At 46.9% G+C, this 19270-nt stretch overlaps 1 protein-coding gene across 8 annotated transcripts in view; it reads left to right on the plus strand.

Annotated features, from left to right (window-relative positions):
* Positions 1-19270, plus strand: part of RIPOR2 (RHO family interacting cell polarization regulator 2) — a 497105-nt gene that overhangs the window by 96202 nt on the left and 381633 nt on the right. Inside the window, exon 1 of one of the 8 annotated variants that reach the window (XM_085605984.1) lies at positions 17053-17424. The exons of 6 other annotated variants lie outside the window; for them this stretch is intronic. The gene's annotated coding sequence lies outside the window, so the exon portion shown is untranslated. Of the gene's footprint in view, positions 1-17052; positions 17425-17482; positions 17761-19270 lie in introns of those variants that run through there. One more of the 8 variants, XM_085605985.1, reaches the window with a different exon arrangement.

The raw sequence follows: 19270 nt of genomic DNA on the forward strand, positions 1-19270 counted from the left end.
TTAATAGTGACCGCCTAAAATGGAGTAGCGTCAGGCAGCAACATAGTAAGTGCATCAAAGTTTCAGATTTGGAGCCGCACATCCTGCACTTAACAATGTTGGAAAGGAGCGGCCAATATGGATTACAGTCTTTAATTTGTAATGCCAGCATTCTTGCAGCCAGTATTTGGGTAAGACACCCTTTCCCGATTGCACATTAGGATATGGTGTGGCTGCAGGCCAGCATGACGATCGTTATCATACGAGGTTGCCAGGGCATTTAATGATGGAGTGGACTTGAATTTTTCCATATCTGCAGTCTTTGAGAGGCGTTTTATCTTTTTTTCTGTATATTTTTCACTGCAGTGTGCATGAGCGATAAAGTGTTTTGTACTGTCAGGTCTATTTGGAGGGTTTTAAATATGTTTTGGAGGACCGGCTTCGAGGTGTAAGGCGTGGCCGAGATGCATCAGTGATAGTATTTTAGAAAGGCCCCCATGTTGGCCCACGTTAGACCTTCTAGTCCAAATTCAAGTCTCACCAGAGATCCCCTGGCCTCACTGCCATAAGTAATTGCGGATGGTAGGACGGACCCAAGCACTTTTCCAATTGGGACTGAAGTCGGGCTTTCGAGGGCGGCATTCAGTTGACAGAGCCTGGTGGTAATTACTGAAACCTTATCGTTGAGATGGCTCGAGTGTCTTATGGGGCCACCGTTTGTCGAGAGCTTGATGCCCAGATAGTTGTACGATTTTGCGCCTGTTATTTTCAAGGGGCCAAGGGACGAGTAAAAATTTGATAGCTTGCGCATCCCCCCCCGAAGGATATCACCTTTATTTTTGAGGCGTTTACAATCATTTTGTTTGCCATGTTGTATGAATTTAGGGCTCTCTGGATCCCTATTTTGGAGTGGTCAAGCAAAACAATGTCGTCTGCATACTGCAATATCGTGATCTTGGCTTTTCCTATCTTTGAAGGAATTAAATTGGGGTTGTTTAAGGTCAAGGACATTTTTTGCTGTGTATAGATTAAATAGTATTGGAGCAAAGGTGCATCCTTGCTTTAGCCCTTGATTTGTGTTGATCTTCCTGGTTAGCGTGGTGTCTAACAGCTTTACCCTCACCCAAGTTGATGTGTACAGCGATATGATGGCATTAGGCGGGTTGCTAGGAATGCCCACATATGGAGTGTGTTCCATAGATTGCTCCTGTCTACCAGATTAAATGCTGAGGTGTATTTGACAAAGCATGCATAAAGAGCTAATGACTTCTGGTTGTTCACCTGATGGATGAGGAAGGACAGAGTGACTATATTAACCAGTGTGGAGGAATTTAATCTGAATACTGTTTGGTAAAATGGATTTATCACATTGGCTATTGCCCATGACTCAATATCTTTTAAAATGGCAGAGGCATATATCTTGGCCTCATTGTCCAACAGGGCAATCATGCAGTCATTGGTAGGATTCTGTCTATTGCCCTTTTTAAAAATTGGACGCAGTTGAACCTCTGGAACTATCAGGAACTTGGTAGGAATGAAAACGTGCAGAACAGTGGAGTAAGTATTGCAGGCCACAGTGCTAGGTCGTCTTTGAACAGTTGAGCTGAGAGCCTGTTTGGGCCTGGCGCCCCTGATGCTCTCATTTTGCGTACTGCTTTTTGAATGAAGTTAGTCGTGTACTTTGGGTCGCATCCTTTTAGATCATCTGCAGAATATAGAATTTCGGATGAGAAAGCACTCGGTTGTTCGACTACGTGTAGTTTTTTTTTTTTACATGCAGGGTCCACGTGGCTTTGTCAAAGGCATTAGATTTGCTGTCGTTCTGGCATCTTTTTTTTTTGATATGCCTCCATAAGTCGGCCCTATTACACTTGCTCATAAGTGAGTATACGTATTGCAACTCCTTGTCCCACTGCTGGTTTTCTACCAGCCATACCAATTGGTTATGTTGTTTTCTTGCACCCCTTAGTTCCTGTTGCAAAACAGCTTTGATTTATTGATTATGGGTTTTGTAGCTTGCTTTAGTCAGCCTGTGAACATTCTGTGAGCTAATCAGAATGAAGAGGTTTTTGCGACAGAGTCCAGTGATTTATGGCTGCCCCTGATTATGGATTCCCAATGGGTAAATAAATGTTCACCACTTTGGGCCCACAGGGACGGGCCAGTGGTAGTTTTCCATTCTATTGATTTCTGCAGACAGGCCGGGCCCATTTTATTCTCTGGATTAAAAATGCAGATTTGTTGTGAAGAGATTTGCCCAATGTCTTATAACTTTCATGTTTGGATGAGCTAAGGTTGAAAATTGTATGGATTGGAAGATGGTCGCTTTCGTGTAAAGGGAGTACTTCAAAGCTCTCGAAGTGATCCACAACTTTTTCTAAGGCAAAGATATAGACGGTTGTACTTATCCCCCAGTGGTTGTGCCATTCACAGTTTCCTTCCGCCCGCTATAGCATACAACATGGGGCTGTAGGTCAGACCACTTCTGCACTGGCTAACTTCCTTTTGAGTGACAGCATTCTGCTTTCACAAGAAGCACATTTGCACACCAAGTAGTTCTCTTCACTGCCAGGGACTGCAAAAGCGTGTTTTTTTAGAGTAAAATGTGTTTTTACTTTTAACCAAAATGTTTTTATATATATTGGAGAGGGCATAGCAGCTAATCCTACAGCAACATTCTTGAAAACACATGACAAAACAAGCATTAACAATGCTAAAAAACTGGCATCCAAGACCAGTCTTATTGGCTTTCCTACCGGTACCAGTATCACTTCATTTACTACTTTCTTATTACATTTCATAGAGTGCTTAAATGTTTGCTTCTGCTTGCATGCACACAGACATAGCATGTGTTTGTGCATCAATGGCCTTCCAGACTATTGAGTGAGGAGGACTAAAGTGTGGAATAACAGAGTTTCACTGTGTGTATCGTAATTGTGAGATGACATCAGGCCCCTGTTGTTGGCTCTGTAACTCACACCTGCCATAGGGCTTTCCAATACCCACCAAAGTCCACTCACTTTAAATTGGTTATAGGCTTGTCCTCTAAGAACAGGGAGAATGTAACACATATTTGTGTTTTCACCTGCTTGAGATCCATGTGTTCAACACAGAGGAACAATAGTGTCTTCAGCATGTTTACAAGTCCCAAGTAGATGCCTTCCTGTATTCACACATGGGTGAAGTGATATCTTTTCCCCAATCAAAATGCTTAAAAAGACTACAAGAACATAGAATTTGTCTTGTAATGGAACTGAAATTACTTTGGGCCTTATTTAAAGTTTGGTCTACAGAATACTCCGTCAAAACAAGATGAATATCCCATCCATTGTATTACAAATGCCATAGGCTATAACACACTTGTAAGACTGTGGACGAGACATCGGCCGCACTTGTGATATAGTATCCCATTTGCCAAACTCCAAACAAGGCTGATCTAAAAATAGTAAAATGGTATTTGTAGCATGAATGATCCCTTTCAAATATTGTGTCATGTCATGTGAGATACACATATTAAGCACACAAGGAAATATTAGCAGCACATCAAATACGTGTTGAAGATAGTTTAAATTTGAGTATCGCAGATGCAGGAGGTATTGGGCCTGTTTAAAACACGGGAGAGTGCCCCGTTATTTGAGGAAATTCTATTTAATCGCTTGCACATTGTATAAAAACAAGCAAACAATGTCTTCACTCCAGAATAACGAGAAATCCTCTGGCCCTGCTTTGAGTTCAGGCTTTCTTCCTGGATGGGGGCCTGCCATCTTTCTCAGGTTTAACATGTGCAAGTTCAGGGGTCACCCTATATGGGTATCAGGAGAGTGCTCAGCTAGAACTAGCTCATGAGACGATACCAGGTGATGACATGTCATGGGTTGTCACAAAGACCTTGACAAGGAGAACTAGGAGAAAATCAAATCTTAATTATGAAAATGCGGTACATTGAATTGAGCTTGTTCTACAGCCCTCAAAGCTAAGAGGCCAAAGACAAAACAGAGCCCCTTATGCTAAAATATGTCCATACTAAGCTGGTGTCTCATATTTTCCTCTGGTTTCTTTCTGCATAGTACTCTAAAGAAGAATGTGCAACGAGGTGTAAACTGACCTTGTACATTTTGCAGTGCCTCTAAGACCTCTACACACTCATCAACCAAGGCTTTGGATGAGGGCTTCTTTGAGAATGTCCACTGGCAGAGAAAAGGAAAGGTTTGCAAAATTAATTAAAGAGGCAAATGCTGAAGAGATCTTACAGCTGATCTTCTTGATCAGTAAAAACTTGATACTTTAGAAACAAAAAAAGCCAGAAGCATCCAGAAAAAGAAGGGTACTGCTGTAAAATGATCCCTCACAATCAGAGATTCTTAAGTGTCGGGGGACTCTCTCGCTGGTAGATTGGAGGTGTGTCTATGTGAAAGAGATGGAGGAGCAGGGGAAAAACATTGAGCACTAACCCGTTATGAGTACTGAGGAAGCTTCATTGTGGCCAGTATCTTTTGTTATCACCTCTGTCCAGCACTTTGGATTTACTCTAGAACTACAATATTTCCTATGGGAGGTCTAGCTGCCAAAAACGGATGACATTTCTGAGTGAAACTCCAGGAGCGACTGAGGAATAGCCTGGGTAATTTACTGAAAACACCAGTATCAGTAATTCTGGGGAGGAGGGGTAGTGGGGAGTTATCGGCCGATAATCCTGATCACTGGTAATGAGGCCCTCGGTGGTACAGCATAGGAACATGCTTTTGGTTACAGCTGTGAAGACACCCTTCCAGATTTACTTGATGTGAAGTTTTTAGAGGTGGCAGCACCCATGAACCCTGTGCAAGGTTCGACATGGTGGGGTCAGTATTCCAAGACGGTTAGACATTAAGCCACCTAAGTAACAGGGCAGAAAAAGGTGTGACTCAACATTTGTTTAGCTGATGACTTCTCAATTCTCCTACAGTGAATCCTCAGCCAGGAAGGGACTGTAGCAATTTTACTTGTCGCAGTGTGCAAAGTGGAGAGTACTAAGGTTTGTGCAACCAAGGGTTTTTGTGCTTTGTGGCTAATGGAAAGAAGTGCTTGCCTTAAGGGAAGAATATGATCACCACAAGACTTGTGTCAGCACGTAGATACAGCGATGCCTTTTCCCACTGAGTGACTTCACATCTGTTGAGCAGAGGATGTTGATGAAGTCTATATCTTTAACCAGAAGGGGTAGTCCTGTGTGGTCACTCAAAGGATGAGTAAGGCAAGTATCACTTCTCACTTTGGTCCCATCTGAGAAAAAGATAGACAGAAAAACCTCACTACCGTTGCTGAAGTAGGACAAAATGTGTCACTCAGTCTACAGTCACCTGAGTTACATCTCATGCATTCTATGCTAGTCATATACCTACACCAGTGCTCGTTGTCTCTACAAGGGCTTATCGTAGCAGTATCGTTTTACCCGCAGTCGCGAGAGGACCGTTTGAGGAACTTTTGGCGTACGTCCAGGTGGCCCGCATTTTATGCAGTCTACTATCTTGTCTTCGTGTAAAAGGAGTTCGCAGCAAATTGTCGTTTTGCAGGATACTGGCTTTTCTTGCTATTTGCATGGCCCCTGAGGAAGGGACACGAGGTCCCGAAATGCATTGGGTGGAAGGTTATCAATCGCCACTCTCTGTGTTCACATCGTCATAATGTTATGATTGTGAAACGTTTTTCATGTTTTGATTATCATGAAGCAATGATAATTGTACTTGTATACATTGAATGATGTTTAAATCCTTGTTTTATTTGAAAACTAATGAAAACTAATGGAGATATCAACGTGAGACCATTGGTTTTGTTATATGTTGCATGAAATTGTGCTAACATTTGCCAAAAGGCTGGTAGAGTAAGTATATTTTTCTTTAGCTGTGCACATGGTTCATTCCAGACTACCATCTTGAATCACAAGACACTTTCATGTTACACGAGGGACTGGCAGCCCTCTGACACCGTGCAGCACGCTCTAGCTTGATTCATTTTTTCAAAAAATGTGTTTACTTTCAGGATCATTGATTTGCACTTCTTGGGGTGCAAGTGACAACCTTCCATTTGTTATCTGTGGAGTGTACCAGGCCAGCGATGGTATTATTGATGCCTCATTACCCGCCCCTCCTGCCTCCCCTATTAATATCATGAACACATAGTAGCACAGGGCAGGCTGCTTTTCCTGTGCATGGCCCAGTTACTGGCCACATGGCAGAAATGTGCTGCAGGGAGAGGGCGAGTCTTCTTTTCAGGCACATTCAGAACCATTTTAAAGCATGGGCACAGTGGGCTCCAGCCCAAGGCACCAGCCTTCTAGGGGGCTCCCTGATAGAACCAGCTCTGTTCTGCAGACTCACAGAGTCTTGCCCTGATGACCTTGAATCATAAACAGATAGTTTTAAACACCATTTTCATTGAATTTATTCTTAATGTGGGTAATGTGTGAGAGTCTCTTACATGCATTTTGCATAGAAATGTTGTCTTTATGTTTCATGCAACATCCATAAATGTTTAGATCAAACCAGGAGCTCGCATATGCGGTTTGATTTTTATGCTGCTGAACTTGTTGTGTCACCAGTCACTTTAAAATGTTTGCACCTTCAAAAAGGGAATTGTTTGTTTAAACTGGTTTGATTATGCTGCGCTGAACCTGTTGTTTCACCAGTTACTTTGAAATATTTGTGCCTTCAAAAAGGGAATTATTTGCGTACAGGTTTGATTTTTATGCCGCTGAACTTGTTATTGTGTTGCCATTCACTGTGAATATTTGTACCTTAATGCACAAACAAAAGGGGCATAGCTTGACTAAACTGGATTTATTTTTGTATTCTGCTGCCTTCTGTACTCGTTATGGTTTTGAAAGTCACTTTTTGGAGCTTTGTGCACAAACCAAAGGGTCATAGTTTGATTAAACTGGTTTGAATTTTGTAAGCTGTTACACCTGTTTTTGTTTGATAAGTCACTTTGACATATTTGCACCTTTATGCACAAACCAAAGGGGGAATTGTTTGACTGCCCTTGCTTCATTATTGCATACTGCTGGGCTTGTTTTTATCATGCACTTTGAAAGTATTTTCACCTTGATGCAAGAAGAAAAGGGAATTGTTTTACAAAACACACTTGATTTTTGTAAATTGCTGGACTGGTGATTGTTTTATTAAACACTTCGAAAGTATTTGCATTTTTTCTGTTGCTTCACCAACTACAATTAGTATAGATTCTGTCTTTAGGTACTTGCTAGTAAGGTTTGTTTTTATTCCACATGATGCGTTATTATTGGTGTTGTTTGCACTTGTCTGTATTATGTGTACCTTAAATCTTGTAGTTACAGAAAAAGAAACAAGGGTACCCTTATAGTCGGGAGGGACCAAGGGTAATAGTAATTTTTAGGAGACAGCGGTCCCTTTCAAGGAGAATCAATATGGATAACCACAATACTTGAATCAAGATCGGGTCTATTCATGTCCGGATGGACGGTATTTAGAATTTATTTACACACATATAAAGCAAGACAATACACAAACAGTAAGTGAGCAGGATTTGACAGGGTATTTGGAAATCAGCTGATTTCCTTACCACAGGCAAGTGACTTAAAAGTGACTCTCAGTGAAGATACAAATTAACAGTAGTCACAATAACACAGACATCTTATACTCCACTTAATTCTTAATTTGCAGTTTAGAGTTAAGATGTAATTGTCAACGACGTTTTGATCCCCAACAACGGTTATGGGATCATCATCAGGACTAAGCAATCAAGCAAATGCCTAGGAAGTTGCTGTATAGCAAAATTAATTCTCACTTATTGTTTGTGTATTGTCTTGCTTTATATGTGTGTAAATGAATTCTAAATACCGTCCATCCGGACATGAATAGACCCGATCTTGATTCAAGTATTGTGATTATCTATATGGATTTGCCTTGAAAGGGACCGTTGTCTCCTAAAAATTAAATCTTGTAATTGGCATTATTTACACTGCAGGCATGATAAATACAAACAGACAAACATCTGCATCAATGTTCTGAAGCATCCAAGCAATTTTCATCCCCGGCCTTGTTTGCCTGCCTGTTTTTGTCGTGCTTTAAGAAAGCCATGATGGCTGTCATTGCTTCCTCAGTTCATTTTAAATACACTAGGGTGGTTATTATCATGCACAACCACTGACAGATGCAAGTGTGTGGCATGGAGATAATTCATACCAGCGTATTTCTGTTGGAGCTGGCAGGATACTGAGTTATATGTTGTGTACTCCTTGTGTATATTGTCAATCGAGTCTGTAAATTGCAAGTTTGGGTTTGTCTTTCAAATTTTCGAGTTATTTTCCACGAATGTCAATTCGAATTCGGACCCTATGTAGTTGTTCTTTGTTCTTCAGTGATGAGCTGTTCCTGAGACAATATGACCGCTCCTTAGAATTGGTATGATTGCTGACTCAGTTAAATAATCTGCTCTTGACAATGCTTAAAAATGGTGTAGCTTACATTTTCAGAGTGCTTCTCACTTTCTTAATAGAACTTTGAGCAAGAAAATTTAGAGGCATTTCATTAAATGTTGGAAGTTTCAATTCAAAAGATACCAGATTTTTTGACAGTGGTACAAAGTGATAGGTGGTAGGCTGGGGTGAGCCCCACTGTGTACTTTGCAGAAGGGTCCCGTCAAGTTTTGTTACTCCACTGCTGCCTTGTGTAATGCAAGAGTTTTGGCAGATAGAAAAATGTCAGGGGAACGGTCTTAATCTCAGCAATGGATTTATGGCTGTATATTATACTTTGCACTAAATCTCTTGTGTACCCAGGGTATCTCAAATTGATCACTATGGAAACCACTTTGTTGCTTTTTTCTTTACACCTGACTCAACCAACTGGTCTCACTATAATTTTATGGAAGAACAGGGCAGGACCATTTTCCAGTGCTTCAGTAATTTGACTTTACGCATTGGCTCTGGGGTTGACTCCAAAATATCCTCTTTCAAAGGTGGGTCTCCCACTAGGACAGCCACTAAGGGCATCAAGTCCGACGGGCATCTAGTAGTGCAGCCTGCCCGTTCAGTGAGCTTTGTTTTCGCCCCCACTGACTTGATAAATTCGAACTGATCAGAATCGTGACATTATGGTTGGGCCCAATATGCTCCCTCCCCTGCTGGGGTTGCAGTGATCCACTTTGCGTTTCCTGTGGGGTTGGCCTGGGCCCTCGTGGCTCCTCCTGTGTTTCAAGAGACACTGTGCCAGGATACTTAAAAATCCCCCTATTTCTGCCCTCCTCAATGTTAGCAGGACTGGATGTAAAAGAGGGGGAACAACAATGGCATGGTCAACCTTACTGCTTTTGGACAGATTAGACAGGCTAGGCTTTATGACATCCAGGGGATCATGCAATGGTTTTAGAAGGATTTTTAATATGTTTTCGACTCTACTACAAATTTCATCAGAAATGAGCCTATCTTGGATAACACGCCTACCCCCGATTGGTTCAACATTAGCCCTTTTGTTGCCAAGCAAAGCCGTCTTCTTCACCACCCCTCCTTTTTTTTCCTGCCAGGGGATTCAATATGTAAAGAGGTACCGACATGGGCATCTTCAACATTAACATTGTCCATACCCTCTTGACGTATGGGCGAACCATGAGACTTTACAATGACATATGAGCCCTGCCCAGCCTCTCCACGTGCAGGTGAGGGCCGTAACCCCTTACCTCTTCCATGGAAAGTCTCCTTTCTGTTAGCTCGATTTTCTTAGTAAGGATTCCAGTCGCCCAAACCAGAAAAGAGTCAATTGTGTCGCCCGCTGCCGATCTGTTCCCAATCTCTCTTTTACCCATTGTGATTTGCCCCCTAGGTCACCTCATGGAGCCACAAGCCGGACCTAGAGAGGTGGCCCAGCCTCTTTCGGTCACAAGACAGGCCAGCCCTTAGCCCGGGCTTTACCCGGGTGTGTCCTGTGCCACAAGATGATGACAGGTGCCTTATAGCGCTGTGGCGGCAAAGTGGGAAGCAGCAAACCTGGCCCCTTCTCCGAGGTATGGTGCAAGCTGGGAATCAGAGTCCCCCAGTCCAGGCCAGCAACAAGGCACACTGTGGCCAACCCTGCGGGATGATGGCAAGCGCTTTATAGTGCTGTGGAGGTAAATGGGGAAGCAGCAAACCTCACCCTTTCTCTAAAGTATGGGGTAGGCTGGGAATCTGAGTCCCCCGGTCCAGGCCAGAAACAAGGCACATTGGACAGTTATTATTGCATGCTGTTTGTTAACTGTTGAACTATGAGTCTCTATTACCCACAATACCTTCCTGGCAAATTTTTGAGGGCTAGCACCATTATTCTGAGGGTCCATGTACTTGGTGTTCAGTTGGCAGTGTCAGAACCGACTTTGCAGAGGTAAAAGGGCCTCCAAGAAAGTGGATTAATATTCTGGGTGGGCATTCACCTACTCCAAGGAATAATAACATTAACTTGTATGGGTGAACCCCATAAGTCACAAAATTAACCGGAGCTCAGCCCCACGGTTGCTAAGTTACTGAGCAGATAGCCTTAACTTAGGACAATATGCAAAGTATTTGTGTAGTTCCAAAGCAGGAATAAGTTCAAAACACCAAACAATATATATTTCCTATTCCAATTTAGAAAAATTGAGTAGAATATAATAAATAAAATAAACCAAATCAAAATGACAAAATCCAATTAAGACAACCAGAGATGATTTTTTTTTTTAAGTTTTACCTGAAAAGGAGTCAATGACAGTGCATGTGTTTTCCAGCTCTCTCCTCTTGTGCTTTTCCACCCGCGTAGGTGGAGGAGACACACACAGGAGAGAGAGTAGTACATAAAAAAGACAGCAACATTGATAGCCGGTGGAAAAGCACAAGAGGAGAGAGCTGGAAAACACATGCACTCTCATTGAGTCCTTAACCAAATAAAAAAGTAGTTCCCTAAAAGTAAGAAGTGGAAGAATACAAGTCAGACAACCCAAAAAATCGTAACGAGAATGTGCTTCAGGGGAGGGCCAAACAAAAGAAGACGAAGGCAAGCTAACGAATAACAAATAAGCAAATGAGAGTGCAGGGGCGGCTCCTGCGTTTGAGCAGAGGAGCGTTGCCCCACATAAAAATCCCACCAAAGATGAAAAATAAAATGGTAATTTATTACCATTTCATTTGTCATGCCCCATCCCGAGTGTCCGGACGGGGGTTGGCCGCTGCTGAGTGGCAGAAGCATGTCACTCAGTAGGGAGGAGGGTGGGCTGGTCTGGCACCGTTTAAAGTGCCCATGTCTATTTGTCCAGCTGTATTGCGACAGCCAGCCACACATGCACTTTAAACATTTCTAACCCAGCTGTGAGAAAGCCAAAGCCTCCAGAGCGCTGTGGAGCGCCAAGTGAGGCCTCTCCCACCAATCCTAGGGTTGCTCTTATGCTGGTGAGAGCCGCCCTAGGATTGGCCGAGGGAGTTGCCGCCCCCTCACCACCCCCAATGCCAGCCTCCACTGTGAAAGTGGAAATAAAGTCAGCCAATGATAAGCAAAGGCAGGCTGTAAGCCCACTATAAGTTCTTGGTGAACTTACAATAGGTCCTTTGCAATCAGACAGCTCAGGAGCGGCTCCCCCATTGGGGCGTGGGTGCTTTACCCCACTACTTTATCGCAGAGCGAGAAGGCAGAAACATAAAATGGTAGAACTACCATTGTATGTTTCTGCTTCTCACACTGCGAGAAAGCAGAAGTGCCTGGCTGTGGGAGGGCGGGTGGGCGGTCCCGCTCGAGGGCGGGGGCGGGGGGTGTGGCTAGCCCAATGCTTTGGGCCCTGAATGCTTTAGTCGGCCTGGGGCCAGCCAAAGCAGTAATGCGCACTCTCCCTTTTCTCTATGTAGGCTGCATGCAGCCTACGTAGAGAAAAGGGCCTCCGATTAGGCTCCTGGATGGGGCGCTGTGCGTCTGCACCGCACCAATCACAACGCTGCAATGGCAGCATTGTGATTGGCGGAGGGGAGGGAGGCTGCCTGTGGGTGGCAGCTTCCTGCCAGAGGAGAGCTGCGGCATCAGGAAAATGCAGGACCCGGCCAGGGCAGGTAAGATTTATTTTATTACCGGGCCGCTCCCCCCCCCCCCCCACAAACCCGCGCGACCCCTTCCTCTCACCCCCCCCCCCCCCCCCACATCATGCCGGCCGCGACTGCATGCGTAGGCATCTAGTCTTCTGCTGAACGTGAGGCACTGCAGGGTGTTATCAGTGAGTCGGACATCCTGAGCAGCAAGATAGCAGCTTTGAGGATGAGAGACTGTAAAACGGGCATGGCATCATGGCAAATTCTAGACTTATGCTGACTGGGTAAGTGTCCTCTAAGTTTTGCGCTACAGTGGAAAGTGTGCAAATTGTCTATAATAATAACTGCCATTAATATGCACACTGTCACACACCTTCTGTGCACCCTACTGCAGGTTGAGCGGTACCAACCCTGGGAAGTTAGCTTGGTGGATTATGTGCACAGGGCAAGAGTTTGAAAGTTCTGTACCATGGTTGACAGCACAAACTGTGCTAGGATGGGGCTGGCAATGTGCATCGTTCTGTACAAGATCTGTGCAGTGCACTGCGTGCGAATGAAAATGTGTTGTGAGAGACCTGTTTACATTTTTAAAAAGTTGTTATTCTTCCACTCTGTGCTGCATGCGTGATTACTTTTTGCACTTCGGCAGTGAGATCAACATACCATCTCCTGCCCTTTGTGTTGAACTGCATTAGTTTGGATTGCTTCTATGGTCCCAGTAGAACTATTCCTCAGAATGACCATGTATTTGCTGCCTGAGAATGCCCCCTTCACACACTATCCTTTCCTTCCATCTCTCTATTACCACTCATTATCTCAAATGTTCTCAGTTGGGCTTGTTTGTTTGCTCACCCGCGATATAACACTCATCCCCCAACTTATACGCCCTCCCACTTTCAAAACTCACCAGCCGCCACTGAGACAGCTTGTGCAGTCTGGTAGGCAAGACCTAAAAACTACAGGCGTGACAACTTTTGAAGATTTCCTGCTCGTGATTGTTGTAAATCAGTAAAGCCTACAGTCTTCCCTTGGTCACCACCAGGCCAGCGGTGCAAGGGAGAGCCACAGGCATGGTGCAGTGTGTGATCCTGGTATACACGGTGGGATACTCCTGCAGGCTGCGCTGGCAGGCCACACTGTGGGGCAAAGCTATACTGTTGGGCAGGGCTAGGTAGTTCTTGTGGAAGTGGGGGATCGGGCCTTACATGTTCTTGCTAAGTGGGGGGGGCTCATCTGAGTACGGTGTTGGGCTGCCAAGTGGTGCCAGTCTATCTATCTTTGCAGCAGTTTCCTGCTGCTGAAAAGGGCTGTTAAAAAGCTTTGTCTTTTTAGGTCTCGCCTGACCCAGCGCATGCGCTGATCTGGCGAGACTTTTTGTGAGGGCTCAAAAAATGCTACCATGGCCAGCCTAGAGCTACAGTGCATGTGCGCGGGCGCGCGCTTAGGAGCAGAGGCTGGCAAACCTCGTCATCCTCATTAAGCGCCCGCAATCACTTTCACTTTCGCCCGCGAACACTTTCGCGGCGCCCCTTTTATGTTCTCGTTCAAAGAACATCAAACATCAAAGAACATTTTGTGTTAATGATTTGCTGCACCTGTTTGACTTACAATGTTCTTTCTCTTTCCACAAACTCGATGTTTGCGTTCCTTTATTTTGAGATGCTTTTAGTATTACTGTTTTGTGACTTAAAGAACATTAAGGAAATGTTACTGTGAAACTGGACAAAGTTCGCAGTGGCTGCTTCATGTCCGTTGCACCATTCAGGGAGTCCTTTCGTTGGCGCTTTCATGAGGACATGATGAGGAAGCTGGAAACTTTTGGCACATTGTCTTTAAAAGCACAGCATGTTGGCGACTGGTTAATCGATTAGACCTATGTAGCGCTTTAGATCTCAAAGCGCTAGGGTGGGTGCAGCAGTTACAACTCATGAAATATGGGGTGCAACTCACAAGGAGGGGGCAGGTTTGAGTGCACATTGGCTGCAATCGAACTCTTAAGATGATGGGCTGTGTGTATCCATTATCAGCACTCAGTCTTGCTAAGTGATCTTGTTCGTTTTGTTGTTGTGTTAATGCTTTGCTGCGCCCGTTTGACTTACAACGTGCTTTCTCTTCCACAAACTCGATGTTTGTGTTTCTTTATTTTGAGATGCTTTTAGTATTACTGTCACACACAACCACACTCACAACCACACAGACACAACCACACACACACACACAACCACACAAACACACCCACACAACCACACACAACCACATACACACACACAACGACAATCACGCAACCACACACACAACCACACACACAACCACACCCACACACCCACAACCACACACAACCACATACACACACAACCACACACACAGCCACACACAAAACCACCCACAAACACACACACACAACCACACACACCCACAACCGCACCCACAACCACACACACAACCACACAGAGAACCACATGCACACACAACCACACACAACCACACATCCACACACACACCCACAACCACACCCATACCCACACAACCACACACACACACACACAACCACACCAAGCATTGGCATAGCCAATAGGTGTCGCCTTTGGGACCTTATAAGTGTTTAGCTACGCAACAGTTGATGTGGTTGCACCAAGGATATTGTGCTGCACAGAGGCGCAACTAGAGCCAAATTTCGGGGGGGGGGCTAAAAAAAAAATTCGGGGGGGGGGGGGGGCTGAATCTTTTAAGCCATAGGCAGAGTGGAACTGCAGGGGCTCTTAGAAGGGGTGAAAGAACAGCGAGGCCTCATTAACATGCAAATGGTCTTTTAAAGACCTGTGAAGTGCTCGGGTGTGGATGTGTGTGCGCTGGGAAGCTGTCTCATCTCGGGCTGCCACACACGACGGGGAGGGGGGGGGGGGGGGGCTGAAGCCCTGTGAGTCCAATGGGTGTTGCGCGCCTGGTGCTGCATAACTAAATACTTAGAAGGTCCCAAAAGCGAGACCTATTTTGTTTTACATCTCTTCAGCTCAGTGGCGTCACAAGGGGGGTGCGGGGGGTGCGGACCGCACCGGGTGACACCATTACATGGGGTGACACCGCGACACCATCAGGGGACTGGGGGCGTGCTTTCGAAATGGAGCCACTGACTTCCTTTAGGCCATCCACCTGACGCATCTCGTACAGCGGCGGGGGCCCAGCCATCTCCCGGGCCAGCACCACTCCCTTCACCCTGGGCTCCAGCTACAGCGGCGGAAAGTTCAGCCATGGCTATCGGACGGGCTACAACTCGGGCAGCACCGGAGGGGGCATCACGGCCATCCGCGTCAACCAGAGCCTGCTGGCCGCCCTGAACCACGAGATGGACCCCCAGATCCAGCAGGTGCAGACCCAGGAGAAGGAGCAGATCAAAACCCTGAACAACAACTTTGCGTCCTTCATCGACAAGGTGAGCCGGTGGGGCTGCGGGGGTGAGACGGGGTATGTGAGGTTACGGGGGCACACAGACACAGGGGCACCCGGGCACAGCCCGTGCATGGAATACAAGTGAAACTCGAAAGACAAATCCGTCAGGACATGGAGACCGGGGTTCGACTTCATTGGACTCCCCTCACAGGCAGGACAGACCTAGACTGCCTCAGACACGTTTCCGGCTCGACCACGTATCCCAGAGTGAACGGCTTCTCTTGGGCCTGCCCACATTTGCCTTGTATGTGCTTAAAGGATGTGTGCTTTCTGGAATGTATAATAAGCTTACATTACACTTAGGCGCACACATAGCCCCGAGTGTGCAGCTGGTGTGCCAAGGTGGCAGCATCGCTTAGGTGCGGGGTGACTGTGATGGGATTGGCACATCCATATATGGAGAGGGCAGATGTGCAGGCACCGGCAGGCCTGTGCTTTGAAGGTGGTTGCACTTGTGCTGGCAGAGGAGGTGTGTGGTGGTGACAGCTGTCATGGTGTCGCAGTGCTGTGCTGGTACAGGCAGACACTGTCATTGGGGAAGGGGTGGCTAGGCTGGCACTTCGCCCATCCAGGTAAAGGTAGCTGTGAGTTGGCAGGTCCGCCCCGACCCAGGCTGTCGAAAACAGAGCAAAAGAGACGAGTTTAGTGACAGTCAGTCCGGGCCTGTGGGGAATGCATGCCCTGCTGGCAGACGGAGGCGCGTTTTGGAGGAAAGGACAGTTTGGTTGGCACTGGGATGCCCTGGGGTTCTGAGGACTGTGGTGTAGGGGCATACAGACCAGTCTATGGAGTGGTTGCTGGCATAGACACACCCAGTGGATGGGGACGGGACAGAGCAGTTGGCACAGGTACAGCTGGTCTAATGTGCGACGTCTCAGCTGGGGGAGGTGTGTGCCAGGCAGACTCTCGCCGTCGGAGGGGATGCGCTGGCACGCGCAGGTAGACCCGGTCTCCGCGGAGGCACGAGCGAGGCAATGGGGCAGGCGCCTCTCTTGCACAGGTGTGTCGGATCTAAGGGGATCAGCCTGCTGTCACCAGAAGACCAGGCGTGGGGAAAGGCCTGCTGTGCTGGTTCAGGGGAGACACCCCTGGTGGGACGGCTCTATCGTCTCTAAGGGGAGGGAGCAGTGGCATCACTAGGGGGTTGCGGACCGCATGGGTGACACCATGAGTTACCGCACTGGGTGACACCAACCCTAGTGACGCCGCTGCTTCAGCTTCATACATTACAAACCGCAAACACACGAGTATTAAAGCCACGTAATCGGACGCTGCCGCGACTGCATTTCCAAACATGTATGATCCCTTAAGAACGAATTCTACACATCTGCCTACCCCCAGTATACACTGGATGCGCGCTATTCAGTTAACCGTTTTTCTGGTGCATCCACAGGAGTAAATTCTAACAGCAGCCAATGTTTCAGGAGAGTGCCGTAGAGCTGAACCGAGCCAACACCCAGAACATGAGACCGCATCATCTATCTGTAAAAGCGAAAAACAACAGCCTCCCCTGGGGCCCAGGGACAGCCACACACATATCCGAGAGGGCGAGGATGCCTGAGAGATCAGCTGAAGAGGCGCGCGCAGCCCTCCTGCCTTCTGTCAGAAGTAACTTGGAAACAGCTGTTGCCAGCCCTCCTCCTCTCGGGGAGCTCGTAGGAGCCAGGCAGCAGCTCTCCTCCTCCCTCTCACCCACCTCCCTCTGCAGCAGCCTCTGTAACTCCGCCGGGGAGAGGGGAGGCTCGCGTTCCTCTACGTACGGACCGTAGCGCGAGCTGAACCGGGCGCCTGGCCGCCGGCGCATCGCTCCCCGGTTGAGCGCCGGAAATGCCCGCCGGTGGAGGTGGAGCGGGGACATAACCCTGCCCCGAGGTGGCTAACATGGCGCTCTGCTGGCCAGCAGCAACTCTGAGCAGGCGAAAGGGAGCACCGGCCATCGCTGCCCTCCGGTGAGGCTCCATGCCGAGGTGAGTCGATAAGGTCTGGTTTTAAACGCAATGTTTTAAAACTTGGTACTAAAAATATTGACGGGCAATTGCCTGTTCGTGCGAAGAGCCTGGACGACAAATCTTAAATAATAATGTGTCACCCAAGGGCGTGAAATTAAAAGAGGAACCTTAATGTGCGCGCGGAGTAGCGGTAGCGTCCTCTCAGTCGGAGGGTGGCACCAGGAGGGAGAGCAGACCGTTAGGCGAGAGAGGCAGGTGCCCGCTCGGTGTGGTCTTTGTCAGCAGAGGACCAGGGCGCAGCCTCGCAGCATCAGCACCCCTACACACGAACGAGGGAGGATTGGCGACTGAGAGGTAGGTGAATCAGTCTATCCTTGGCATTAAGGCGAGCATATGTTCAACAGGTGTGCCAAGCCGAGGTACAGTGCGGACTCCCTGATGTAAGGAAGACGCGGCTCAGTACTGCTGGGAAAGGATAACGTAAGGTGATAGTTAAATGGTGTTCTTCTTTCCATTAATAAACTATAACACTCTGCCTGCTTTCGAGGATTCTCGTTGCGAACACTTTTTAAGAGGAGCTACCGGGTGTGATAGTTTCTCTTGGAATTGGTTTGTTAGGAGTTTGGAGCGCTGCTGGTGCTCTGTACGGTACTTCTCAACTGCACATATTTTTGGAAGGAACACAGGCTGCTGTGTTGGAATAAGTTGTGTCTCACAAATATGTAATGTGATGCACGCCGCGTTGTTTATTATATTTAATCAAACATGTCTTCATATATCCTGATGTCACCGTGTCAAAATGGGAATACTTCTGCAAGTTTTTGGTAGTCAGGGGTGTTTTGAACAACCAGATGGAGGCGAGTTTTAGTCTTTAGATCCACTGGAGTCCGTTCGTCACATTATGTTATTTGTACACTGTATGGGGCAATTTTACAAACCCCGTGCGCCACCTTTGCGTCACTTCTCCCATGTTAAAAGTGACGCAAAAGTGGCGCAAGGGGCTTGTAAATCTGCCCCTATGTGTTTAAGGCACAAGATGTGTAAGAGCAGTCGGCGTGGTGCTGGGCGTTGGAGTCAGGTCACATGCTTTGGGATTCCTTTTGCCCACACTTAACAGCAGAGGCTACTTCAGGTTGTGAACATTCTTCAGGTTTATGGGGCATGGCGGTATTAGAGTCTACCCCTGCGCTCGCAGGGGAATTAACAATCTGGACTAGTAGGGTGCTTGTTGATTTTTTTTTTTTTACAACAAACAAATGATGGACGGAATGCTGACAATGCAGACATTCTCCCCCAGTCAAGAGATCTGGGTTAAATCCATCGTTCTTTTCCCACCACACCACCCCAGTTCAGACATGGCCATATGCAAATCAGTCTTGACCCTGTGCCTCATGGGAACAGTCCAGCCCGAACTGCCAAGCCATGTCTTCCCTGGACCGCGATCAAGCATCCTAGGACCGGTTTCTGGCTATCAGCCGTCATCAGCCAGGATAGCTTGACTCCAGTGGCGTAGTGAGCACGGGACCCCACGTCTGGGCATACCCATCCCACTTAGGGCGAAAAGCGTTACAACAAACAAATGATGGACGGAATGCTGACAATGCAGACATTCTCCCCCAGTCAAGAGATCTGGGTTAAATCCATCGTTCTTTTGCCCACTACACCACCCCAGTTCAGACATGGCCATATGCAAATCAGTCTTGACCCTGTGCCTCATGGGAACAGTCCAGTCCGAACTGCCAAGCCATGTCTTCCCTGGACCGGAATCAAGCATCCTAGGACCGGTTTCTGGCTATCAGCCGTCATCAGCCAGGATAGCTTGACTCCAGTGGCGTAGTGAGCACGGGACCCACGTCTGGGCATA

Source organism: Triturus cristatus, chromosome 5_1 (genome assembly GCF_964204655.1).
Source record: "Triturus cristatus chromosome 5_1, aTriCri1.1, whole genome shotgun sequence".
NCBI classification, from domain to species: Eukaryota; Metazoa; Chordata; class Amphibia; order Caudata; family Salamandridae; genus Triturus; species Triturus cristatus.